Source organism: Myotis brandtii, unplaced genomic scaffold, assembly GCF_000412655.1.
Source record: "Myotis brandtii unplaced genomic scaffold, ASM41265v1 scaffold125, whole genome shotgun sequence".
NCBI classification, from domain to species: domain Eukaryota; kingdom Metazoa; phylum Chordata; class Mammalia; order Chiroptera; family Vespertilionidae; genus Myotis; species Myotis brandtii.
Window position 1 is genome coordinate 4,715,706 of NW_005354385.1, and position 27,952 is coordinate 4,743,657.

Below are 27,952 nucleotides of genomic sequence, written 5' to 3' on the forward strand. Positions count from 1 at the left end.
ATCTCTGCAGAAAGAATTTACAAATTTTCAGATTTGAAGAAAAGTCTCACTTGAAACTTCCGGGAGACTTGGAACTGATAAACCTCAATTTACATAGCTGTAAAATGGAAATAAAGGGACTTTCTTCACTGGGTTGTAGTGAAGGTTTAATGAGATCTTATAAAGTACTTAACAAACAGTTACATACTTAGTAATTGCTAAATAAAAGTTATAATTATATTTACATTATTTCCCAGAAACATTCATTTGCATATGAAATTTCAGATTAATAGAATAATAGGAAAACTGCTACAGATGGGAATATTGTATTACAACCTACAAATCAACTTTTCTTCCATTATTGTAGTTATTGCTCACCAGTCACCTTGAGGTTCTATATTTCAACATTTCAGGAGAAGAAATCAAGGCTAGTTTCTCTGGGAGTTCATAAACAAATAAAAAGCAGAAACATTGCCTTGCACTTATTTTTTATTTTATTTATTTATTTATTTTTCATCTCCATTTATCCCCTCTATGCCCTCTTCCCACCTCCACCCTCCCTAACCCCCACAATCACCACTCTGTTCTCTCTTTTTTTCTCTTTTTTTGCTTAATTCCTCCACTTCCCCCTACACACCCCAGAGCCGTCTGCCTGCTTTCTATCTATGAGTCTGCCATGAGTCTGTCTCTATTTTGCTTGGTAGTTCAGTTTGCTCATTAAATTTCACATATGAGTGAAGTCATATGGTACTTATCTTTCTCTGACTGGCTTATTATTTCACTTCTTTTATACATCTATTGTGCCAAACACAGTATCAGACATATATAAAAATTGGTTTCAACTAGATTTAGCTAATATCACTTCAAACTATATTTGTGTAATTTTGATCATGACAAAAGTCCTTTGAATCATATTCTGACCACTTTGTCCAAACAGTGCCCTATTCAAAGGAAGCTCTTTCATTATCTTTTTATGCCCTTTTCTTAAAAAAATAAATAAAAGTAGAAGAGCAAGAACATGTCATATATCCACAGGCATCTCATGGGATTTTAATCAGCTATTATCTCAGGACCTTTTCCACGTGGGATGAAATAGAGGTGCAAAGAATTTAATGACTTTTTTTTGTTTGCTTGTTTTCAACAAGAACTTTATTAATTACCCACGGAATAGGTTAAAGCTAATTTATTGTAGAAAAACTGCTATAGCTATGAAGTTTTGCTGTTTTCATGGGAATTGTGTGGAGATTAAAATGATTTAGTAGTTCCTTAAAATAGCAAATGACACCTATTCCAGGTAAGTATTGATGCCTCTCCATCCTGCCTGGAGTTTTCAGAATGTTTATGTCTGTGCTGAGAGATGCTGACTTAATTGGTCTGCAGTGGGGCCTGAATGCTGATATGATTAAAGGGTCTCCAAGCATTTCTAGTCTGCAGTCAAAAATGAGAATTACTGTGGTATTACTGTTAGAGATAAATATATATATATATATATAAAAAAACCTTTACCTCCCCTCAAAAAGCTTCAGATTCTACTTAAGAAAAATATGTTTTTAAAATGCATTGACATACTTTCAAAGGGGGTCAAATGACTTCATTACCAAAAAATTCCATATTCCTTTTCTCTTTCTTATTATCCTCTCTCATCTTTCTCTCTCTAGGAATGAAACAATTGAAGGCCAGAGAGATAGATAAATAATACCTCAAAATAAGAAGTAGAAAGGCCAAGGGCCACTTAAATAGTGTGCTTTGTTACAGATACCCTTCACCATTCAAAAAAGGAATTTCTTCTCGAGAAATAAAATGTGCCAACCAAGTGTCCAAGAGTAATTACGGGTGCTCAGGGAGTGTGCTAATTGTGAAAATTGAGCGTTAAGAACCGATAGCACTGGCTTTATTTAAGGTTCTGTGGATGCTCGTTTGACTGGTGATAAAAGCAAAATCCAGAGTCCTCCCATTAGCTTGATCTTCATCTCTGCCTTCCCCACTGAGCCACATGGAGCGCTAACAGGAACCCATTGTTGCTATTACCCCGCAAGGAACCACACTCGCCTTGTGAATAGGCTATGCTGAGAGCTAGAGAAGGCCCAGTGGAGGAAAGCTGATTCCAATTTGGGGATGAAAGTACAGTCCCCCCTGCCAGGTTTAAATTGAGAGCATATTACTCATTTTTAGTTAATTTCTCAGCCTGCAGAAAAATTTGGCACATGTGTGCAGTATATGTCTCAGGAGGGACCCAGACCTTGACGGAGTAGTTGTAATTGGGGGGAAAAGTTAATAAATGACAATCATAGTTAAAAACCTTATTTATGTAAGAAAATGCATGCATTAAAATTAAAAGGGGGTCATTAAAAATAAGAGAAGTGGATTAATAAATGTTTCTTGTCTCAGACTTAATTTTTTGTTAATGTCAAGGCCTGAAGCACTGTGGGGGCAGGAGAGTGGAATGCAATGGTTCTCAAAACACATTCACTGAGAAGAAACATGAGTGAGTATGGGAGAAGCCATCTTGTTCATGGGCAAACCATACCTTCTACCTATGGTTCTTCTGGATAGATTTCTCATAGGTATGTTGGAAACTTTGAAGAAAGATTTGCAGGCTTTCCTTTCTGTCCCTGTCAAATGTATTCCTTTTTATTATTAACTAGAGGCCTGTTGCATGAAGAGATTCGTGCAATAGGCCTTCCTTTCTCCTGGCTGCTGGCACAGGTTTTCCTCTGGCACCCGAAACCCAGGCCTTCGCTCCGGCCGGAGCCGCCTTCAGTCTTCTGTCTTCGCTGCTCCAGCTCACCTTCAGTCTTCCCTCTGCCGCTTGGAGCTTATGTATGCAAATTAACCTCCATCTTTGTTGGCAGTTAATTTGCATATCATGCTGATTAGCCGATGGGAGGTGTAGCAAAGGTACGATCAATTACCATGTTTGTCTATTATTAGATAGGATAACTATTGCCATTGCCTGCATATTTGTAGTGTCCATGAATCACAAAAATGCATAATGATCAAAACTATAAATTCAGTAATGCTTTATATATTTTATCATATTTAAATATTTATATTAATATCTATTCATAATGTTTACATATCTATAATAATATAAGGGTAATATGCTAATTAGACTGGACATCCTTCGGGACATCCTTCCGGATGAAGTGGGGCGGAGGGAAACCCAGGTCCCAGGTGCCTGCAGGCTGTTGGAGAGAAGCCAGCCCAGGTACCAGAGGGAAACTGGTGCTGGTAGCCAGGGGAAGGAAGGCCTACTCTTGCATGAATTTCATGCATCGGACCTCTAGTTGTTACATAAGTGTATGTACATATGCAATTAAGTGCAATTGCATACATTTAAAAATATGATTCATACAAGTCACCTAAATGTCTCCATGTTTTACAGGTCATCCTTTTCTGTAATAGCCAAAAGAGATTCCCAGGTCCCCATCGTAGGTGTCTGCACTATATTCAGCCCTTCCCACCATGTAGCTAAAGACCCCTAAGAAGGATGCTTGTCCTTTAATTCTATTCTGCTTCCCCACTCCTCACCTGGCTCACTCCTCACCATGACTGCTGTTCTTCACCCCATGAATGGGACACAGGTTCCTGCTCTTCATCTGCTAAACTATCACTAAGAGACTACTGTTGTCCATATGACTTTCACTCAAGATTTAGGAGCGTGGAATGGTGACATCACATCACAGCAAAGAAGGCAATTTAAAACTGAAGAGCCAACATCTCTGTTCACTCGTTTCTCCAGCATTCTTTACTAAATAATATTTTCCTCTCGATCTCTGCCTCTTTCTTCTGAGGATCTAGCTTGGCTCCATTTGGCTGTGATGTGCTCTTTTTTAACAAAGAGTTTCTCCCTTCTCCAATACCCTTCCCTCAACAAACCTTCTCCCTCCCTATCTCAGGCCTACTGACCAAAGAAATAGGATTTCCACCTACCCTGTCTTTGGCATCAGGGATAAAATAAAAATTACTGTTATTTCATTATATGGGGAAATTTTAATCCCTTCTTTGTTACTATCCTGGGTGCTTTGATTAATCTAAGAAGCCCCATTAAGTATCATCCTGCTGTACCAGAGAAATCTGTCTAAATTTCAGTCAATTTGGAACATTCCATCTTTCCATTCCTGTCACACACAAGGCTGAGAATTATTATTGATCTGGTCAAAAACACTGCTTGGTGCACCTCTGGGCATCTGTCACAGGGTGCCCCAGTCAGTGGCCCACAACCTTCCAGCTTGGAAACAGCTGAGCTATACAGTCATAAAAGCATCCAGAGGGCAACTTTGGCCTTTGATGCTGTTTAGTTTGGTGAAAGCATTCTTTCCTCTACTTGATCATAAATTTTCCTCCTTTTCTTTCTTCTTACTTGCTTTCTGTATTGAAGCTAATGAATACAGAGCCAGCAAGAAAGTGCTAAATCTCTCAGAGGCGTTTCATTTAAATGTACATCACAGTCTTAAACCGAGAGAGCTTAAAGCAAGGGTTATCACTGGCTGTGGGTTATTAATCATCCGAAAGCCAGTGGAAAATATGTCAGCAGGGACTCAAGCTTTCCAAATCTTTTGGAATCATTCAACATAACATGACTTCCTATGCCATCTTCCCACACATCCCCCCTTTCATAGACTAGCTTACCTTAATAGAGGCATAAGGGTGGATGGGATTCAAATAAAATCATATCTTCCTCTTCCAATCCAGAATGCTTGTTTAATATCTCATTTATGCTTCTTTCATTGTCCTCCAAATTGACCAGAGCACAGCCCTGACTCCCTGGTAGGTGCTAAATTGAATCCTACAAGGAAGTCCCAGTGCCCGGGTCCTAAAGAGCTTTGATTAATTTCCAAAAGTCAGAAATATGCATCTCTCTTCTCCTGAAAAGAAGTTAAATTGCAAACTCACCAATTAAGGGGTACACTTACATTTTGGAATATTGCCAAGTAAATATTCAGTGACCAGCATTATATTGCAGTGGTTAAGATTTTGAATCAGAATCAGACCCCCTGGGTCTGTAACTCAGCTCTGACAGTAACCAGGTGACCCGGGCGAGTTATTTAATATGTCTGGTTTAGTTTCATCATATGGGAAATGGGAATAATAAAGCACCTTCCCTGTGGGTTTGTTGTGGGAACGAAATGAGACAATTCCAGTTTAGTGCTTAAAACAGTGTACAGCAAGAAATTCAAATGTGACGCCTCATGTCTGTTCTCACCGAGGTCTCTGAGTGGTAGATACAGATACCAAGGTGACTGGGAAGCTGAATTCAGATACTGCAAATGAAAGTGTAATGAATTGGCTACCCAACTCTAGAACTCCCAGCCTCCTTGAAACTATCAACGGTAAAGAGAGGAGAATGAGTGCAACCATTTGTGAAAAGATTTCTTTGGGGGCAGCTGTTCTAAGTCCCTACCATTCCCTTTCGGGAGGGTGGTTACAGTGTGAGGCATTGTTACCTTTTGATATGCTGGTTTTTAACTGTGAAGTGAAAAAGGTCTTCAGTGGGGTCACTCTGAGACCTTGATATACCTTCTCAGCCTGGAGAACATTGTGGGACAGGACTTGACTCCTGTTCCATTGTTCATGAGGGCTGAATAAAAAGAGATGAGCTCAGTGCCTGGGTGGCAAAGGAAAGACCTTGGTGCTGGGATGGGGGCATCTGCTGCCAGTATTTGTCAGGGCAAAGGATGCAGCAACATTTCCTGTGGACCAGAAGCTGACTACTCAGGAGAGAGAGTTACCTGGTACTAATACTGACACAGTTGCCGGGGAGGGTGGAGGATCCCTGCAGCTAAAGCTGGGAAGAAAAGAATGTCAATGTGTTAGAGGCTGTGAAAGGAATCACAAGCACCATCCAGTAAGCATAAGAAATGCATAAATTGGTTCAAGGTTACTGTAAGAGGGTGGGTCCATCCAACCCCAGAAATGAGATTTAGAAGAAATCAAGAAAGCGTTCCAGAGAAAGATGCCAGATTATTCAACATTTGCCAGGTACAGAGGACTTTTCAAGGAAGACATTTCCTAACCCCTCATTTCTTTATCTCTCCCCAGATCATAGGTCTGGCCTCAAAGGGGCAGAACATGGCTAGCAAGCTGGTTGATTGTATTAGTGTTCTCCAAAGAAATAGAGGCAATAGGATGTGTGTATGGATAGAGATAGATAGATAGATAGATAGATAGATAGAATTATAACAGGTCCTAGAATAACATGATTTTGTTCAATATCATTTCATTATGACATTGGTGAGATGCCATCGGAACTTAACTCTTATTTTTATCAATTAGCCTCTGTTAAAATTGGTTTCACTTTAACTGGTAGAACCTATGGATGACTTTAAGTGAGGACTTACTGTATACATATGTAAATATATCGATATATAGATGTCTATCTATTGTGATAGATGGAGATGGAGATACATCTATCTGTATCTGTATCCATCTATCTTGGAGATACTTATTTTAAGGAATTGGCTCACACAACTCTGGAGTGTGGCAAATCCAAAATCTGCAGGGTGGCTGGCAGACTGGATACCCAGAGAAGAATTGCAGTTTGAAGAGGCTAAAGGCAGTCTACTAGCAGACTTCCTCCTTGCTCAGGGGAATTCAGAATTTGTTTTCTTAAGTCCTTCAACTGATTGGATAAGGCCCACTCACATTATGGAGGACAGTCTGCTTTACTCAAAGTGTGCTGAGTTAAACGTTAATCTCACCTACAAAATACCCTCACAGAAATATCTAGAATAATGTTTGACTAAATATTTCAGTATTATGGCCTAGCCAAGTTGGCACACAAAATTAACCACCATAGTGGGGTGGAGGAGAGAGGTAGGAGTGGGAGAATGAAAGGGAGGAGCCAGTCACACCCTTTTCCAACTTCCAGTTTGCAGACATGTAGGGAAGGAGGGAGAGAAGATTTGATGTTAAATCACAAGGTGAGTTTGATTATTATTATGCACTGGATATTTTGATTTTTACATGAAAATCTCTGCATTACTTAAAAGTGAACTTAGGACAGTAGGAATGAAAGTCATGGTCTTGCCTGAGTACTCATTTAGAAGCAAGGCTGGTACTAAAAATTTAAGGGTAGTGGGAGACCAATAAGAACAAAATGAGTCTTTTGATTATTCCATAATTACATATGTACTAGAGGCCCAGTGCACGAAATTCATGCATGGGGATGGGGGTGTCCCTCAGCCTGGCCTGCTCCCTCTCCAATCTGGGACCCCTCGAGGGCTGTCCGACTGCCAATTTAGGGATTGGGCCTAAATTGGCAGTAGGACATCCCTTTCACAATCTGAGACCGCTGGCTCCTAACCGCTTGCCTGCCTGAAAGCCTGATCGCCCCCTAACCGCTCCCCTGTCAGCCTGATTGACGCCTAACTGCTCCCCTGCAGGCCTGATCGCCCACAACTGCCCTTCCCTGCCACAACCCGCCTCCTCCGCCAAGACCGGCCTCCTCCACGTCATGCGGAGCCGGAGCCGTGGGACCCCCAGGCCTCACCATGTGGAGCGGCTGCCAGGCCCCACCTCTGCTGTGTGTGCAGCCATCTTTGTGGCAGCCATCTTGTGGTGGCCATCTTGTGGCGGCCATATTGTGATGATGTCGCATGAGGGTGCGAGGACCACCTAGGCTTTTATTAGTATAGATAACATGTTAATTACAAGTGCCTGGTACATAGTAAATAGTCAATAACAATTAGCTTATTATTACATGTACATTGATTATGTATATATATGACATTTTATTAAAAATAAGACATATATGATGACATATAAATATAGTCTGACACTCTGAAATAGATGTGTACATTTCACTGAACTGCTTGATAGGTAGGAAAGAACACATTTTTAAAAATATATTTACTTCTTTTATAAAATCATATTCAAATGACTGTGCTTCATGTTCTGGTGTTTCACATAAGTATATTTATTTCCTGTACTTTGGTCTGTGGTGTGATAGAACTTTGAAATTTAAATATACTCATGCCAAGACAAACACAGTTGCCTTTGTTGATGTTTATTATTGTCTGTAGCCTGGGGGCATTATTGACTTAGGTAAATAAATAATTAGCTCACTCATTTGAAGTAGGAAGATGTAATTAATGAATTTGCTTATTCCTTCTGCTCCCCGGCAGCCAGCCAGCCCTTTGGGTCTTTGTTCTTCATCCTTTCTCTCTCCCTTTCTGTCTGTGTTTACCTCCTCTCTGTATATCCATTCACAATATACTGGCCTACTCTGCTACTCTGGATTCCAGATAATATAGTTGCGAGTGGTACTCAGAGTAAGGTGATCATTCTAAGACATTAGTCACTAACCCAGGCATGTGTTCCAACAGGGAATCAAACCGTGACCTCCTGGTTCATAGGTCAACACCCAACCACTCAGCCACACTGGCTGGACGGTCCCAGTTGTTTTTACATCAGAATGAGATGTATGTGTGAACTCACGGGAACTGTGATGCAAAAATATGACCACAGTGGTCCACTATATAAAAACAGAGGTGCACTGTGGACGGCACTGTGTTCAGAGTCTTACTTTCCTGAACAATAATGGGAAAGACTGGGCTGCATCCTTTGGCAACATGCTGCATGATAAATACTTTGTGGTTAGGAATTAAACAGTATTCCCTCTGGAAAATCAGGCATTTTCAGCAGCCTTATTCTCATTCCATCAGACCACTCTGAAAATAATATCTGCGAAGACGTTGAGAGAGGGAAAGAAAGAATGTAAGTCTCATCATTGACTTCTCAATGCTGTATAAATCAAAAGCTGCCAGCCCAGAGAAGGAATGAACATAGGCCCACAATGATGCAGGTAATTACTCCGGTAAATGTTAAGTCTCGGAAATTGAAATTGTGACACTGTTCTCATATTAAGCAGATGGTCCTCAGATTTTTCTATTGATTCAAGTGGCTGATACCTTCTCAACAATTGGTGACTTTTAAGCTCAGAGAAGCATTTCATTTAAAAGAAAATTAGGGTTTCTTTCATCAGCTCTCTAGGTATTAAATCATAACCAATTGATATTTCCTGAACATCCACTAGGAGCTTATGATAGACATTAAGATAATTTGGGTAACAGATTTACTGAAACCTCAAATACAAAATTCAGAAATGCAAATTAGCAATGCAAAAAGGAGACCAACTTACATGAAGATATAAAAAGAAATAAATGAATTTAGAAAGGAAAATGTGTAGTGGTAAGAAAGAAACGATCATTTCCACCTTAGGATCCACTGTGACTGCATCACATTGCTCATCCTTGCTGCCAGACTTGTCTATCTTGTTTTCAGATCCCAAGAACAATTTTATCACAGTCTCTAAGATGGTCCCCTCGCCCTTTTTTCAGAGGCTGAGCTCCCCATGTCTCTGAAAGTTAACGAAAGGCAGATCTTCCTGATGCTTTGAGAGCTGAAAATGTGGTAAGATGGTGAAACAGACCAGAGTGCTCCTTGCCAGTAGGAACCAAGCAAGAGAGCATGCCAAGCAACAGAACAGGAGTCAGTCCTCTTGGGGTAAACAGGACATGCTTTCCCTGTGACCTCTGGCTGACCTCCTGAGAGAAAGAGCCAAAGTAGTCAGCATCTCTGGCCAGTGAAATCGGCATCAGGGACATCGGAAGCTCAGAGAACTCCCTGGCTTTGGGAAGGAGCAAAGCAATGACACAGCAGTATTTAAAGGCGGAGTGAAATGATAATAATACTGCAGAGACTCATTCATTCTAGTCTGTTCTCCACTGCCTGTCACATTTCCCTGTGGTAAATATCCATTCGACTTAGGGTCATTTGTTATAAAACCAGTTATCCCATTGTCCTCAAATACCAAGAGGGTATTTACAACTTACAATATGTGATATATAATGGATTCAGGGACCTTTTAATTTTAATTGGGTTCCTGATTAGTGAGGAGAATGTTGAACTGCCATTGTGGTTTTGTGGGCTTGTTTTCAGTACACAGAACCAGCAACAATCACTGTGAACACTTTCTTATAAATACGATAAATAAATATGGAATGAAGTCGTTGGGGCCAAATTGGCATTGGTATCATTTATTTTCTACTTGGGTTTCCAGCTAATTAAATGAATGGATGCCTGTGCTAATTAAACTCACTTTGATAATGAGGCACTAAGGAATCTTAAATGACTGAATGTTAATGAATATTTCCCAAGTATGGTCCCAGTATCCTGAGTAATGCCAAATGGAAATTTCCTGTTTATCATTAAAATACAGAGTTCTTTAAAAAGTTCCACATAGGTCATCAAAACTAGAAGCAGAAGGTTTGGTTTTGTTGTCTTTCTTTACAAGTCTGGTCAGGTTGATGAAATTTGAATAAAAAATAAATTTTGTTATAAATGAGGTATAATTGAACTCACCCCTTGGGATTTGGAAGGCCACACATAACTGCACAAATTAAAGCCATAAACAGGAGAAAACTCTGCCTTACCCTGCCGCTGCTCACAGATGGACAACCCACAGATGCCCACTGTTTTTGCTAATAACTTGAGGCTAAGGCAGACAAAAGGTCTGGGCCATTTCGGAGGTGTGCTTTCCACAGAGCAATGCACAATGGTGCTGCTCTGGGGTTTTTTGCTGGTAGATGAGCCTTATCAAAAGCATTTTTATCTGAAAACTACCATCACAGCAATTCTTGGAGTTGCTCTACAACCCTTGATAATTTGCTCCTCAGGCTTACAGTGCAAACCAGTAAACCCTAACACACTCAAATCAAACACTAATGGTACATAGTGCACACGGAGGAGCCATTTACAGGGCATGCCTTATATATAATTAGTTATTTCAAATATTTCAAACCCTCAAATATTTCAAGTATTTAAATATTTATTTCAAAGATTCTACAAAGCCCCTCTTCCATAGTCTTCCTTAAAGGGGGAAAGAAAGGAATTAGTACGCTCTATCCAGTGAGCCAAACCAGCCAGGGCTTAAAAAAAAAAGGAATTAGTGTTTCTTGAACAAGGCCTTGTGCTTGCTCCCTATAGATCACAATTCCATCACCAAAGTCATGGCACATTGATGAGAAAGACCACCTCTTCATTTCTATAGGGGAAAACACACACACACACACATGTAAGACATTAGAAGAAAGCCAAAATATTTAACACCATGCCAATCTATTATTTAATTCAACACATTTACCCTCGGTTACTGACATCAAACCTAGGTCTACCATTGCAGCACCATGTTGAGGGAGTCTCTCTAACCTCGAATATCTCAACCATAGAAGGCGGATGATAACCCTGCCAAGCAGGACTGTGGTGAAGATTAAGCTTGATAACATGGAAAAGACCACAGCACAGTTCCTGGTGTTTAACAAATGCTGTTTTCTCCCTTTCTGGCAGAGTAAGGAATAGTCACCTTTTTCACATGTGCAGATGTGGTCTTAAGTCAGTTTTAATTGGGCTGTCTAATATAAATAAAGTGAAATGAAAATGAGTCATAAGGATACAAATTACAGAGAAAGCTTTTGAGTGTCTTTTTATATACCTTCTTTAGTGAGTGCACGAGATGAAAGAACACTTTTTAGTAAGACACCTATAAGTTTTCCTAAGTAAAATTTCAATCCTCCGAGCTTAGTTCAGTTTTATCCCAGCCATTTCCTTCACATTCCAGATAGGGGCAGGACTGGGAGCAACCCAGACAGAGGAAGGAACAAATCAAAGGCATGCTTCCTCCTTCTAGGTGCATTTCTTCAAAGCTCCCATAACACAGCCCATTGGTCAGAACTTAGTTATGAACCTTGCTTAGATGCAAGGAAGCCTGGTTGGTATAGTTTTATTCAGAGAAGCCATGTATCAGCTAAAAATCAGGTTCTAGTAATAATAAAGTAGGATAGAGCATGTGTCAGGTGACTCTTTGACATAGAATTCATTACAAAAATTCAAAGTGAGAGGTAATGGTGGCTTGGATTCTGGATATATTTTGAAGGTAGAGGCAAATGGATTTATTAAATATAGAGTGGAAGAAGAATCAAGAATTTCTTCATGGTTTGGATATCTGAGCATTGAAACAATAAAGTTGCCTTTTATAGAGTTAGAGAAAATACAGTGGGGGTATGTTTTAATGGCTAAACCAGGTTCATTTAGGGGCTTGCTGTTTGAGCTGCCTATGATACATTCAAGAAGAAATGCAATGAGACAGGTGAAATAAAAGAGTTCTAAGGGAAGGTCTGGACTCAAAAATTTATGTGAGAATCATCAAGGAACAGAGGAAAATAATTTCAAGGTCTGAGCATGAGAAGCTAATGTTTAGAAATCTGAAGAATGGAAAGAACATCAAAGGATGCTGAAAGAAGCAACCAGTGAAATAAAAAATAGTAAGTGTGAGAGCATGGGGAACTTCTCTTGGTGAGATAAAAGGCATCAGCTGAAAAAGAGATAAGGGAGGATGTGCTGTAGGTTTGAAGATAGAAGAGAAGGTATGCAATAATCATTGAGGGATTGAACAGTATATCTGTTCGTCTTCACCTTAGTAGTAGTATGGTAATTTAAATTTTGGGAGCAAGAGAACTCAGAGAAGAAGAGAAAAACAGCACACTGGGGAGAGTTCACATTTTTGAAACAAGAAGAAGAACCAATGAGTGGAACAGAGAGAGAGCAGTCAAAGAACTAATCGGAGATATCAAGGAGAGAAAATGTTCAGGTCAGGACAACATGTTACACAAGAGTATGGATTAGGGAGTCATATGCAAATCTGACTCTATCTCTTTCTAGCTGTGTGACTTTAGGCAGGTAGGCCAGCACCACTGAAATTTACTTTCCCCATTTATAAAATGGAAATAATAATTGTACCTGCCTGGTTGCATTATTGTGAGGGTTATACGAACTATGGCTTGCAAAACACTAAGAATAACACTGCCCCTACCAAGCCAGTATTATCAAGTCAGAATTGATGAAGAAAGGGAGTTGCCAAGTGGCCACAGACAACCCAAATGACATATGTAGAAATTAAAAGTACCGTCTCCACTTTTTCTGTAATGAGATGTGTGCAGTTGCTGGCCTGATGTTTCTGGGTAACACATTCCAGTGCTCATGCTTCCTCTATGTCCTTGTTCAGCTTCCCTGAGTCACTGGAAATGATTTCATGTAGATTTTTTAGGCTAGAGATAAGTCTTGGTTGAGACTCTCAATTCACCAACTCTAGACACCCCTTCTCCAGGATTTTTTTCAAGATATTACATTTTCTACTGTGTAAATGGTGTAAATTGAGTTTCTGCTATCTGCAGCCCAAACCTTCTTATCTGATATGCTATGGAAACAAGGCCCTCATTGAACAGAAAGAATCTATTGAATTACATTGTATTTTTTAAAAATATATTTTATTGATTTTTTACAGAGAGGAAGGGAGAGGGATAGAGAGTTAGAAACATCGATGAGAGAGAAACATTGATCAGCCGCCTCCTGCACGCCTCCCACTGTGGATTTGCCAGCAACCAAGGTACATGCCCTTGACCGGAATCGAACCCGGGACCCCTTAGTCCACAGGCAGACGCTCTAGCCACTGAGCCAAACCAGTTAGGGCTACATTGTATTTTTTGATAGTTTGAATGAAACAGTAGAAGTCTGATGTGTGTGTTTTTTATTTTAACAAGTATATATATCGAATTCTCAAAAAATGATAAACTCCAATAGAGTTTTAGAGATATTTAAAAGTTAGATTTACTTTTTTCTGATACAACTGAAACAAATTCTCAAAATGCATCTTGCTGTTTCTTCATTGTTTCTACAATTACTGACTCATTTAATAAATTCAATACTTCCATTTTAATTAAGGTATAATAATATCTACTTCTTAGTATAAACTTTTAACTATTTGCTTCCATGTTGTTAGTTAATTAATGATTTAGACATCTGGTTTCAGCTCTGAGATGTAGAAAGCTGTGAAAAATATCATTCCCACCCTTACAATAAGAAAAAAGCTGGACTCATCAGAAAATGAAGTTGTCAGGGCAAACAAGTAACTCAAATATGGAGAGAGACAGGTGCCTGTAGGGGTAAATAGAACCTGAGAAGTTACTTACCTGGGGCAGACTCTGCCAGACTCCATGTAAAATGGTAAGAAGATACAGCTAAAATGTTTTCAAAAATTGCTAGAGGCTGAGTGTGGGCTGGCACGAGAGCGGAAATCCCTGGGTGCGGCAGATCTTGGGGTACATGCTGATCTAGAGGTATGTGCTGATCTAGAGGTACGTGCTGATCTAGAGGTACATGCACATTCTTGCTGGCAGTGCTCATAGGAAAGATCTGGAAGAATCCTGAGAAAGCTTTCATAGTGGTGCTGACTTGGGAAAAGGAATGGCAGCTAATGCCCAACTCTGCCCAAACCTATTTCCTCTATCTTCACTAAGGACAAAAGGCTTAATCTGGGGGAGAAAGAATAATGAAAACTGTGAAATCTACTGAATCAGTGGGAAGAAAAGAGAGAAAAAGCATCTTTCCTAGGGGAGGAATAGAAATATCTGTGAGGTCCAACTCCGTAGCGGGAGAGGCCTAGAGCACTTGTGAAGGCCACTGCCCAGATCCAGCGACCTGACACCAAGCCTAAATCAGAACATCTGGGAATGCTGTCTTTTCCCACCACCAGGCTAACATGCTTAGAGTAAATTACCAGTAGAATGCAGCTAGGATTGCTGCAAGAGACTAATCCTTATTAGACAAAGGGAAGACCCAAAGCCAAGGGAGGCAGAAACATTGAGACAAGAACCACTATCAAACTAGTCCATACTGCAAACATAAGCTATCACTAAAGGGATTTTAAGCCTGAGGTATACACAGGGGACCATAAAAACAACAAAGCCTAAACTCTGCCCAACTCCTGAATAGATTAACACAAAACCCTGTGCTCAAGGTCTAGTTGAAGAAAAGGCATGCTCATCTCCAGCCATAAAAAATACTTGCTCCAGTATCTATAGTTCTATACAAGATGTCTGGCTGTCAACAAAAATTTCTAAGGCATGTTAAAAGGCAAACACACACACACACACACACACACACACACATACATACATTCACAATGCAAGAAGCAATTACTGGGATTGGACGTTGAAACTTTGAAACTATCAGACAGAAATTTTTAACTGATTATTATTAAAATGTTATTGGCCTTAATAAAACAAAGTAGACAATTTGCAAGATCAGATGAGTAATTCAACAGAGATATGGAAATTATAAGAAAGAAGTGCTAGAAAAAAATCAGTATAAATATAAGGCCTCCATCAGTAGACACAACATTACTGAGGGAAAAAAATCTGTGAACTTGATGACAGGAGAGTGGAAATTACCCAAACTGAAACACAGAGCAAAAAAAAAATGAATAAAAAATAATAGAGTACCTGATAGTGGGACAATTTCAAACAGAGTAATATATGTGTAATTGAAATCCTGAAAGGAGACAAGAGAGAAAATTAGGCAGAAGATATATTTGGAGAAATGATGGCAGAGAATTTTATAAAATTAGTGACACACATGAAATCACAGATCCAAGAAGCTCACAGAAAACCAAGCAGGATAAATACCACACACAGACACACATTTAAATATATTCTATTCAAATTTATGAAAATGAAAGACAGAGAAAAAAATCTTAAAGTTAGCCAGAGAGGGAAAAAAACACCTTATCGACAAAGGAACAAACATAAAAATTTATACAACTTATCAGAAACTAATCAAGCAGAAAGAAAATGTAATAACACAGCATGACCCCAATTTTAAATAGTTACAATCTCACATGCCAATATTTTATAGATCTATAATAGCATATTTATGACTTTTTAACTATGTAATTTTACTTTGCCCCTGCGACTTAACTTTTCATGGTCTCAATTTTCTAAACACTAATTCACATGATAATATTTATCTTACTTTTTTCTTAATACCCTGCTGTTTTTAAAATAAATATTGGCTAAAACATTACATACCTTGGCAATATGCAAGTTTCTATAAACTTAACATAGGTATCAATTTTTTAAACACCTTATCTATTACTTGTATACATTTTGAATCCATTAAGCTACATAAAAATTTATGTAAAGATAACACCAGGAACTGGAAGTAATTTTCTGGAAAGCTTTGAATACTGCCAACAAATGTTTATGTAATAAAATTTAAAAAGCCAATAGATTTATAGGATGTTTTTATTTAAATGTCAAACTTGTAAACTTTGTGTTTTAGAGTTTACTAAAGTTTGATTGTCTGACTAGTCAGCACAAAATCCTCTACTCCTTACTTGCGAGACACAAGGGCGTATTTGGAATGAAAAACTTTAAATTCATTTTAGCTACAGATGGCTGTTGTAAAGAATATTGAAAATGATCATGAAGCAATTCCATAAGCATACTAAAAATAAAGTATATCTTGAACACACAGGTCTTAATAGCACATATCATCCATTGGGAGCACCAGTATCCTATCTGCAATAAATAAATGGGTATTGGATAGGGCAGTTGTTCAGTTTTAACCAGAAATGCTAGACACAAACTGTGAGTAAGAGAAGAAAACTTGAGGAAAAAATGGATCATCCAACTATCTTTGAGGTCTGTCTTATATAGTGGGCTGGTTACTACTCCCCACTCTGGAATTCTCTAATGCATGAAGTCAATCTTCCAGTTCTTCTGATTGATTTCAGTGTCCAAGTGGTAAAATATATACTTGGCTGTGCTCTTTGGCCCCTAAAGCTACCATCATGCTCCATTTCATTCATTAGAGAGAATAACAAATTGGAGCGAAGAGTGCTAGACATCAACCTGATTTCTCTTCAGCTCAGAAGGATAACTGATGAGCCGTTTCCTCTCCCTGCCCCGTGACATAAACAAATGCCACATGTCTACTTGTCTTTGCTTTCAACCTAGTATATGTGATTCGCACTAAAAACATTTTCTTGTGTGGATAGTTGAATAAAATCCCTTTTCATGTGTCTGTACTTACTGCTGTGATAATATTATATTTATTAGTTCTTATTATCTCTCAGGCACTGTAAAACCATTTTAGAGATATTACTTCATTTAATATATACATTTCTCTGAAGTAGGTTATATATCATGACTGTTTTATGGATGAGGATAGTAAGGATTTAAAAAGTTAGCCTGGCCAGTATGTCTAAATGATCAGAGTGTTGGTTCATTCACTGAAGGGTCATGGGTTTGATTCCTGATCAAGGGCACATACCTGGGTTGAAAGTTCAATCCCCGGCCCCAGCTGGGGCAGGTGCAGGAGGCAACCAAATGATGTGTCTCTCTCACATCATTTCTCTCTCTATCTCTCCCTCTCCCTTTCCCTCCCTCCCTTCCACTCTTTCTAAAATTTAATGGGAAAATGTCCTCAGGTAAAGATTAACCAAAAACAATAAAACAAAAAACTGTCAGTAAATAAAACTGAGAAGGGATGAGAAAAGAGACAAAAAGAGATCCAGGAGGCTATGCTATATTAGAAGCCAATGACTACCTTTGAAAAACAATCTCAACAAGGTCTAATGCAAGAGAAACACCATGTAAGATTAAGCATTAAAAAGCAGAAAATGGATTTTGCAATCAGGAGATCATTGTTGACCTCAGAGAAGGCAAATTTTGTCAGACATTAGGGATGGACTTTGGTTTTAGTTGACCGAAGAGTAAATAGGAAATAAGTGGAGATATCCAGTATAGATCACTGCTTTATTTATCTTTTTATTTATTTATTTATTTATTTATTTATTTATTTATTTATTTATTTATTTATTTTAGCATTTGGCATTTAATAAATGCAAACTGAGTTATTTATTTTAGCAGTTGGCAGTTAACAAATGCAAACTGAGATGATATCTGGTAGGAAAAACAAGTATGAGAAACTTTTATTTTCTTTATTTATTGAGCTATTTCATTGTCTCAGTTTTCTGTTGTGAAAAAGTCAGACATGCATAAAAATTGCAGGAAAAAGAATGTTGACTGGTGGGGCTTAAACTATGCACTGTAAGTTGAAAATCAGAGGAGGGAGAGGACGAGAAGCAGTGAGAAGTCTGACTGTAGTGAGAGGGGCGTGTAGCTTAGAAGACTGGATTGGCATCAAATGAATGAACCTTTCATGGCACACACCAGGTTCAAAACCCTCAGTAGCAGACTGGCTCATCTGTTTGTTTGTAGGCGCGTCATAGTTCAGCTAGAAAAACTTTTTCCAACTTATTTCCTCGGCTAGTCTGAGGCAAGTGGCACAGTTAAAAGACTTTTAAAGAAAACCTGGTGGCACTGTTTGACCACCTGTGTGCTTGTAGTTCTTGCTAATACCTCCTAAAAACCCTTCTGAGCAAAGTTGGTTCCTGGGGAGGCTGCCCTGCTTACCTCTGGGGGTAGATGGCCCCACCAACTCTCCTGTAGGGTCCAATATTGGAAAAGCAACTTCTTACTCAGATTTCATTCAGTTCAAATGTTTAGCTCCTTGAAATGGATGGCTTTTGTTTGGATTGAGAAAATGTATTTATGACTTTCCTCTGACATTTTTAGCTCTATTCCTTGTAGGTAGGTTGTTTCTGGCACATTCTAGTTGGGAAGAGGTGGTAGTATGTGTTCAGGGGCCTTAGACAGTGGTAAGGAAAGCCTTAGACATGTTTTTCTATAAATAATGCTTTCAGGTACTGTTTCTGCATGTCAGGAGTTAAATTCTAGAGTCACAAGTTCAAAGGCCCTCATCACATGCATATACATACAAACCACTTGAGCTTTTTGTTTAGGGAAATGATTTGGTCTAGCCCAGATTGCTAATGGATAATTTCCAGATTAGAACAGGCCATGGGAGAAGTTGTCGGGCTCATCTGCTGAAAAATTGGTTTCTTAAAAAAAAAAGGAAGCTGAAGCTATTTTCAGATTTCAATTTATGTATGAAAATGGAAAAGGCAGCATTTAATTTGTTAATGGAAACCTGTTTCCCGCCTGAAGAGATCTGTGGAATAGACCTGATTCACTGGAACAAAGAAGGTCTTCAGGAGAGAAGTGAGCGAAGTCGCCTCCGCCTGAGGAAACAATCCGGCAATTAAATCAGCTACCTCTACAAATGACACGTTTGGCTTTAGAGGAAAATTTAAATTTCTTTTTGAGTCTGTTATTTTTGATCATCCTTTTCCCATTTATTTCTGTTAATTAACATTTTACTATAATTCCATTTAGTAAGAGATGTTTAACATGTTACATTTTTAGCTGGAAAATTTTCAACAAGGCTTGGCATTTTTCACATTCACATTCCCCAACCCCCCACCCCCAGTCATGTCTGGCTTATCTTCTGAATCAGAGAAAAACAAATGGCATCTCTTACCAGGGACACAGAAGAAATAGAATGATTGATATTACTTGACGCCTACTGGGCTGAATGCCCAAAGTGGAAGGCTGTGGATCAAAGGCAGACCCAGGAAGGCTGATCATTTGTATACTGAGTTCATCACCAGACAGCCCTTGCTCTGATGCAAACAGATAGGCTATATGTGTACTGAAACAAACACAGGAGAGCGCAGTCTATACAAGGGTCCAACAACGTTTTATTCTTTCTTCCACTGTGATTTCTGAACATCACAGTGCTTCTATAGCAAGAGTACATCTGAGCAGGCACTTCAGTCCCAAACAGTCTTGGTTTCATGTTTGGTTCTGAAGATAAAATTAAGAGCTGTATATAATAAGCAGATGCATAATGTTTCAATAATATGGGCACATGTATAGCTTATGTTTCTATTAAATCCATCATATACATTTACGCATAGGAATAAAGAGAGGGAGAGAATAACGAATGAATGTTTTTATTACAATTTCAACAGAAGTGGCATTTTCCTTCAAAGTACATACGTCATTTCCCTAGCATTACATAAGCCAACATATGATGAGAATGGACAGCTGCTATTAAGTTCTAAAAACACACTAGAAAATCTTACAAATATACGTACTAAGTGACAAAATGAGCAAGTTTGGGGCAGTGCAGAACAATTCACACCTAATTTAAAATTGTTTTGATTGATTTATAAAAATTATCAATTCATACCTTAAGGCATTTGTTATCAATATTATAAACTATTACATTATACTTTAAAACAATGTAAAGCAGTAGGAGTTGGAATGGCAGGCCCACAGAGTACTTGGAGAGTGAAGGTGTGTGTGTGTGTGTGTGTGTGTGTGTGTGTGTGTGTGTGTATGTGTTTAAGAAAGAGAGAGACAGAGAAATACAGAGAGAGAATTATTCTTTGGTGAGGTTTTTCGTTTGTTTGTTTTTTTTTTTTTTTTTTTTTGGTAAAGGGAAATTGGCAGAAGCATTAATAACTTTCAGGACTTGCCCTGAAGGACAAGGTATATTTGAAGATGAATCCTTAAGTCTGTTCTCTGACTTGTCAAGCAGTGGCAGGATAAAAGAGAAACAATCCAAGAATGTTGATACCCACATCAATTCTACAGAGGGAGGCAGATGATCAATTATTTTCTGATGCTGTTTGAACACAAAATAATATTCTGAAAGTAAAGGGACTACATAAAAATATATTTCGAGAATACCTATAGCCATTTTTCCTAAGCCATGTATTAGCAAACCTTTCATCATTAGGAGTAATTTTATTTGAAATTCAATTATTGTTACTGTTATATATGGTTTCTCTTTCAATAGTAAACTTTAGCTCTCCCTAGTTTCCCTCTCCCTAACACACACACACACACACACACACACACACACACACACACACACACACAGCCCTGAAAATCACCCTTGGTTCACATAGGGTTTCCTACTGAAAACATTGGGACAATGACCAATAGCATTACAGTATAAGGAATTAATTGCATAAATCTCTGTGGGTTTTTTAACTTTTATGGCCAACAATAAAAGAGTACAATTTTTCTTGCTTTCTCTGATTTTCCAAATCTTTTCACCCTTGGTTCACATAGGGTTTTCTACTGAAAACATTGGGACAATGGCCAATGGCATTATAGTCCAATATAAGGAATTACTTGCATACATCTCTGTGGGTTTTTTTTTAACTTTTATGGCCAACAATAAAAGAATACAATTTTTCTTGCTTTCTCTGATTTTCCAAATCTTTGAACCAGAAAGGATCTAAGGAATTATCCACTCCACCCCTCTCTGACAAATCTTACACATAAGAAAACGGAGGCTCCAAATCAGTAAGTGGCCTGCCTAATATAACCTGGAAATCCAAATCTAACAATGACCCTTTCTAGATGAAAACCTTTTGGTAGTTCATTATCCTCTACAGAATAAAGCGTAAGCTCTTTGACGGGCTCTCCCTATATTTTCACTGTCATCACCCACCCCATTTCCCTACCACGAGTTTGTTAAGCAACTCAGAACTGCTGAGAGTTCCCACGGGCACACTGCGTCTGGCCTCAAGGCCTTGCTCATGATGTTGTCTTTTCCTGGAGCACCCTGTTCACCTCCAGGTCTTCTGTCTAACTCGATAAGCCATGTTCAAAACTCAGGACAATGCAGCATGCCTTCCTAGAAGTACTTCAGATGTGGTTTAGGGACCTCTCTGTGACCTCACAAGACTGTGAATATCTTGGTCACACTTCTGAGGCCATTACCATGATCTGTGGATGGGATCCTCTTCCATTAATCTCTAAGCACTTTCACAACAGAGATTGTGTTTTTGCGCCTTTGCATGCCTAGCAAGTGTCTGGAACAAAGTAGTTTCTCAACAAATTGATGGAGCATCTAAGGTTATTGCTAAAATAACCTTTTCTTCTCTATTCCAATCTATACAATAAGTGTGGGCCTATTAGATTTATAGAGTGGTTGAAGTTTAATTAAAAATTACCTACATGGAGACTGTAGTTTTGAGAGCACTTTCACACACATCTCTCAGGCTGATATTCTAGGAAGCCAATTAGTCCTCCTCTGTATAACAAAGCTGATGCTATCACATACCCATGGCTGGGGCATATATATATATATATATGGCCAGTGGGGGCTGCAAGCAGCGGTGGGCTACCATGCAGGATTTCGCGTGCTGGGCCTCTAGTGATATATAAATGAAGTAATCCTTGTTAATTACTTGCAAAGTTCTTGACACATGGCAGTGTTACAGTATTGTTGTTATTACAAGTTATTTTTAGAAATGTATACTGTTAGGCTTTCTCCTACATATTTCTGCCATTATATTTGAACCTGATTTAAAACTTCAATATTGAAATTGTTTTTCACTTTTTTTCTGAAGAAAATGATTTTTAGGATTCAAGGATAACAGTGTTAAAGTATTGTTGTTATTACAAGTTATTTTTTAGAAATGCATACTGTTAGGCTTTCTCCTACATATTTCTGCCATTATATTTGAACCTGATTTAAAACTTCAATATTAAAATTGTTTTTCACTTTTTATCTGAAGAAAATGATTTTTAGGATTCAAGGATAAGCAATATCTAAAACTGAAAAATAGAACAGTATACAGATTTTTTAAAAATAGAGGAAAGTTTTTATACTTTAGACAATTAGACTAGGGGAGAAAATGTCAAGGAGAATCATGATCAATGCTTTAAAATAGCTGAGATCTTTTATATAAAAATAAGACTCATCTTATATACTAAATACACGAGTAAAAGGAGTGAATGGAAACAACAGAAGAGTATCTGGGTAATTACCAGTTAAGATTGGTTTATAGAAAATTCCTGTAAGTATGGAATTCTATTCTATTCTATTTCAAATATCTATTCTTTAACTATTGTTACTAACAAATTGCAACATTTATATGCTATAAAATACTAAAGAATAAGTAAAAGTAAATGATTCAGCTTTATCATTGGTAGAAATTTATATTTTTTCAGTGAAGGTATGACATGATTTTAACTTTAAAAAAGCATTGGCTATTTTCTGTGTAAGTCATAAAAGAAAAACATTAGTATAATGAAATCTAAACTTTTTAACTGTAATTTATTGGAAAAAATAAAAGCATAAGTCAAGAACTAGTTATATTTAGCCATAACTCACAATACTAAAATCACTATTTGCACTGATAAATATATAATAAATTATAATTTATTTTAAAAGATGCATAAATTTCATGGAGGGGGGGGGTAGAAATTACAAAAGAAGTATTACTTGTTCTCTGAGAACAAATATCATTCTGAACTTCCCTTCTGGCTTTCTAGCAACTTCTAATTTTAAATTCTATCAATAGGTGTACCCTATATAACATAAAGCTCAGATGGCAGTGGGAGTCTTTCTATTTGCTTTGGCAGACCTCTCATCTCTCTTAATAAGACTTGTGTAACAGATAAAAACCAATACAATTGAAGTTGGTTATGAACGATTGCAGTCCTGGTTTATTCAGGGTTTTGTATTCCACCTCCTAGGGAACAAAAAGTCCACAGATTTTTATGCTTCTTGGGGTGAGACAGTTCAGTTACTTGGACAAATGAAGGGAGAGGATTTTCACATTTGTTCTTGGTGGTTTTCCCAGGTGTTAGACTTTCTAGGGAAATCCACATATTCTCAGGGTAGTGTCTCAGTTTATCTATCTAATATCCTTATATCATCTGGTTTCAGTGGCTTTACAAATTCTTCTTTTAGGTCATATTCCAAACTCCAGCATTTAAGCCAAGGGTTTACAAATATTCCCATGAGTATTCACAGATATTTTTTTAGGATTCTCTAAGGAGTAAATATATGTAAATCTTATTCAAGCTCAATAAGTCATATCAGAATGCAAGTCAGAGTAATATACATAGATAGCTTTGACCTGTTCTTGGTTTTATTCAGTAAATCATTTTCAAATATCTATTCTTTAACTATTGTTACTAACAAATTGCAACATAAACCCCAACACCTGATTGCATCATTCCGATGTCTTCACTGAGGTAGAGCACCACTCTTAAACTGAAATGGAGTTTGACTTGCCCAGCCATAATTTACCAATTTGCAAATATACATACAAAGCTTTTAAATATTTTTTATAATTAATAAACCTGTTTTACTCTTTAGAGCTGTTTATTATTTTAATGAATTCACCCATTCAGTCTCTGGAAACATTGAAGCTGATGTGTCTGTCTGAACGTAATGATATTTCTATATTCCTGGTGTGTTTGTGTTTTTTTTAAACCTAATTGTAAATCTCATAGCCTAGCATACAACCTGTAGTGTCATCATGACTTTGTTAGCTTTGTAGCATCAACAGCTGGTTCATTGCCTAGCACATCAGTGTTGGATTAATTTGGAAGAATTCATCTGATACTGATGTGAAAGAGTATCTCACTCACTGCCCAAGTTTAAGAAACAAAGCCTTTATGTTCTTGAATAAGAGGAGCAGTTGATAGATTATGATTTGACATGCGCAGAGACTTTTGAGGATGTAATAAAGGGAAAGGAATCTCTGTATTGGCACCAAGAGGAGAGCGGGAAAAGCAAATGAGTAGAGAAGGATGGCGGAGCATCTCTCGTCTAAACCAACTTGAAATAGAGTCTTGATTATCAACAAAAAGGCTGAGAGTCTTAAGTTAGAGAATTATCTAGTCTTTATTTATGATGTCTGTGTTTTGTTTTGGGTGTGTCCCTTACAAATTCTTCTTTTAGGTCATATTCTAAACTCCAGCATTTAAGCCAATGGTTTACAAATATTCCCATGAGTATTCACATATATTTTTTTTAGGATTCTCTAAGGAGTAAATATATGTAAATCTTATTCAAGCTCAATAAGTCATATCAGAATGCAAGTCAGAGTAATATACATAGATAGCTTTGACCTGTTCTTGGTTTTATTCAGTAAATCATTTTCAAATATCTATTCTTTAACTATTGTTACTAACAAATTGCAACATAAACCCCAACACCTGATTGCATCATTCCGATGTCTTCACTGAGGTAGAGCACCACTCTTAAACTGAAATGGAGTTTGACTTGCCCAGCCATAATTTACCAATTTGCAAATATACATACAAAGCTTTTAAATATTTTTTATAATTAATAAACCTGTTTTACTCTTTAGAGCTGTTTATTATTTTAATGAATTCACCCATTCAGTCTCTGGAAACATTGAAGCTGATGTGTCTGTCTGAACGTAATGATATTTCTATATTCCTGGTGTGTTTGTGTTTTTTTTAAACCTAATTGTAAATCTCATAGCCTAGCATACAACCTGTAGTGTCATCATGACTTTGTTAGCTTTGTAGCATCAACAGCTGGTTCATTGCCTAGCACATCAGTGTTGGATTAATTTGGAAGAATTCATCTGATACTGATGTGAAAGAGTATCTCACTCACTGCCCAAGTTTAAGAAACAAAGCCTTTATGTTCTTGAATAAGAGGAGCAGTTGATAGATTATGATTTGACATGCGCAGAGACTTTTGAGGATGTAATAAAGGGAAAGGAATCTCTGTATTGGCACCAAGAGGAGAGAGGAAAAAGCAAATGAGTAGAGAAGGATGGTGGAGCATCTCTCTAAACCAACTTGAAATAGAGTCTTGATTATCAACAGAAAGGCTGAGAGTCTTAAGTTAAAGAATTATATATTCTTTATTTATGATGTCTGTGTTTTGTTTTGGGTGTGTTTCCCAACCGATGGCTTGAAGGATACATACCTGATTTTTAGATTCTGCTTATAAATTTTAAGAATGAACTTAGTGCTTCTCTTTTTTTTTCTTTTCAGTTTTACAGAGTGCATATTGACTGTACCCTTTTTAAGCAATGAATAAACTGGGCACACTAGTATTTTTCCTCACTTTCCTCCTTTACTCCATCTCCGGATTTTGGTTATGTTATTTATTTAAAATTTTCTTATATATTTCTTATATCACAAAAAATGTATTTAAACATCTATGCTTGATTTGTCTGCTTTAAGACCTATTAATCAACTCCCAATTATGAAAAATTAGAAATTTAGTCTAATTACATTTATTTCCACCATTTTGCACCTTCCAAAGTTTATTATGTTATATCCACATTTTTAAAGTTTTAAGCACTTAAATTCTGATCTAAAACCACAATCCTTACATTTGTTTCCTGCTAATGCTAGATCTGAATAGCCTGTTTATGCCCAGCCCTTTCCCACAATGCACCCTTCTGATGCGCTGCCGCTGAGGGATGCTTCCACAGATTGTCCTCACCCTGAGAAGTTGTCATTATAATAAAGGAGTAGTGGGTGTGCCCTACTCTTTAAGGACCATTCTATATCTGTTAGGATGAATTTTAGCTGCAAGTAAGAGAACTTAAACTACTAGGAGATTCATTGTCTTACGTGATACAGAATCAGCAGACAGGTGCTTGCAGAGTGGTTATTCAGTGGGACAGAGACATTACTAAGGGCTCAGAACCTTTGCACCTTTTCTGACTGCCGAGTTTGGCAGGGAGAACAGTTCTGGGAACCATCCTACAGCTCCAAGAGTCATGTGCAGATAATAATGTGCAGAAGCAGTAAAGGGGCTCACCCATCTGTGTTCCTTTTTAAGGTGAACAAAAGTCTTCCAGAAGCACACAATTGTGTCCACTTTCTAGAATTAGCTCTCTGTCGAACTCAGATCAATGAAATGGATATATCCCTAGAGATAATTAACTGGAAAAGCAGTAAAGAGTAACCTTAGCGATGCACTAGAAGGAAGAACGTAAACAGACCTTTTCTTGGAAAATTAAGAATGCTTCCTTCATCCAGGATTGACCATTTCTCTGCTTTAAATCTTATAGAGACAAAAATTTTACTACATTAAGGAGATATAAAAGTGGGCCAAATAATTTCATTTACTGTTTTTATTTTCCTTCTATCAAATGCAACACTCAGAATATTTAAATATTCCCTACTCTGCTTCTGTTCAGTATCCTCCAGAAAGTAGAAATCTTGGTTCCAGTGATCCTGGGCCTCAGACCTGGAACATTTTGTGTAGTGATAGGAGAGGACAGAGTGGGGTTTGGTCCACACCCCATAGCTGGTCTTCTGTGGGGTCACTTAGGTGAGTGCTTTAGCAAAAGGAGGTCATATCGTTCTCCTTTTTATACCTTTCCTGGGACAGAGATTGAAGGATGATGATGAAATCTTCTCACAACCTTCCAATCCCATTAAACTTCCCCCAGGGGAAATACCATTAGACCTTAAACAAAGGAACCAGTCCCTCCCTAAATAGATTAGAGGACACATATCCAGCCAGCAGGCTTTCCAAACAAAGGAGCTCCAGGCAGGGTTATTTCTTTTCCTTCAATGCAAGCGAGCAGGTGTTTTAAAGGAAAGGATGCAATGACCCCTGCCCACCTGACTTCAGAGAAATGGCTATAGTCTCCGTGCACTGCTTCAACAATAGTAATAAGGACAAATCACTACATGACTAAAGCCATGGGGAAAGAAGTATTTCCTGACATCTCATACAGAAACACATGGAGAGGACATGGAGATACTACAGCAGTGAAAATTAGGAGCTGGGGCAGGGGTAGGGGAAGATGGACCGGTCCTACTTTGGACATTATGTTACTACAATGTCATTAGCACTCTCAATTTTCTGAGCGAGATAACTACAGCAGTGAAAATTAGGAGCTGGGGCAGGGGCAGGGGAAGATGGACCCGTCCTACTTTGGACATTGTTACTACAATGTCATTAGCACTCTCAATTTTCTGAGGCTGAAGGATATTCAGATTACATTCACATGCCTAAGCAAAATAAGGCCTAGCCCTCAAAATTGGTAGTCACCCCTTCTCAATAAAATTCCACCAGAACGAACTTAAACCGATGATGGCCAAAACCCATTCTTGAGATTGAAGCAGCAACTGTGGGTGGAAGAATGAGTCTTTGCTGGTGACATTTATACTCCACAGAATAAACCTGTCTATGACCCACACTCAGCAGAGGCCTAAGCGAATCATGCACTAGCTGTTATAGAAGAGATGGACCTATGGATTAACTTGATCAAAAAGTACAATTAGAAGGAACCTCAGAACTGCTCTGATATTATGACTGTGGGCCTGGAGTAAGTCACAAAAGCCAGCCAAATGGGAAATCTAAAAAATACAAAACAACTCCTCTCTCTGGCAAATGCTTAGGGAAT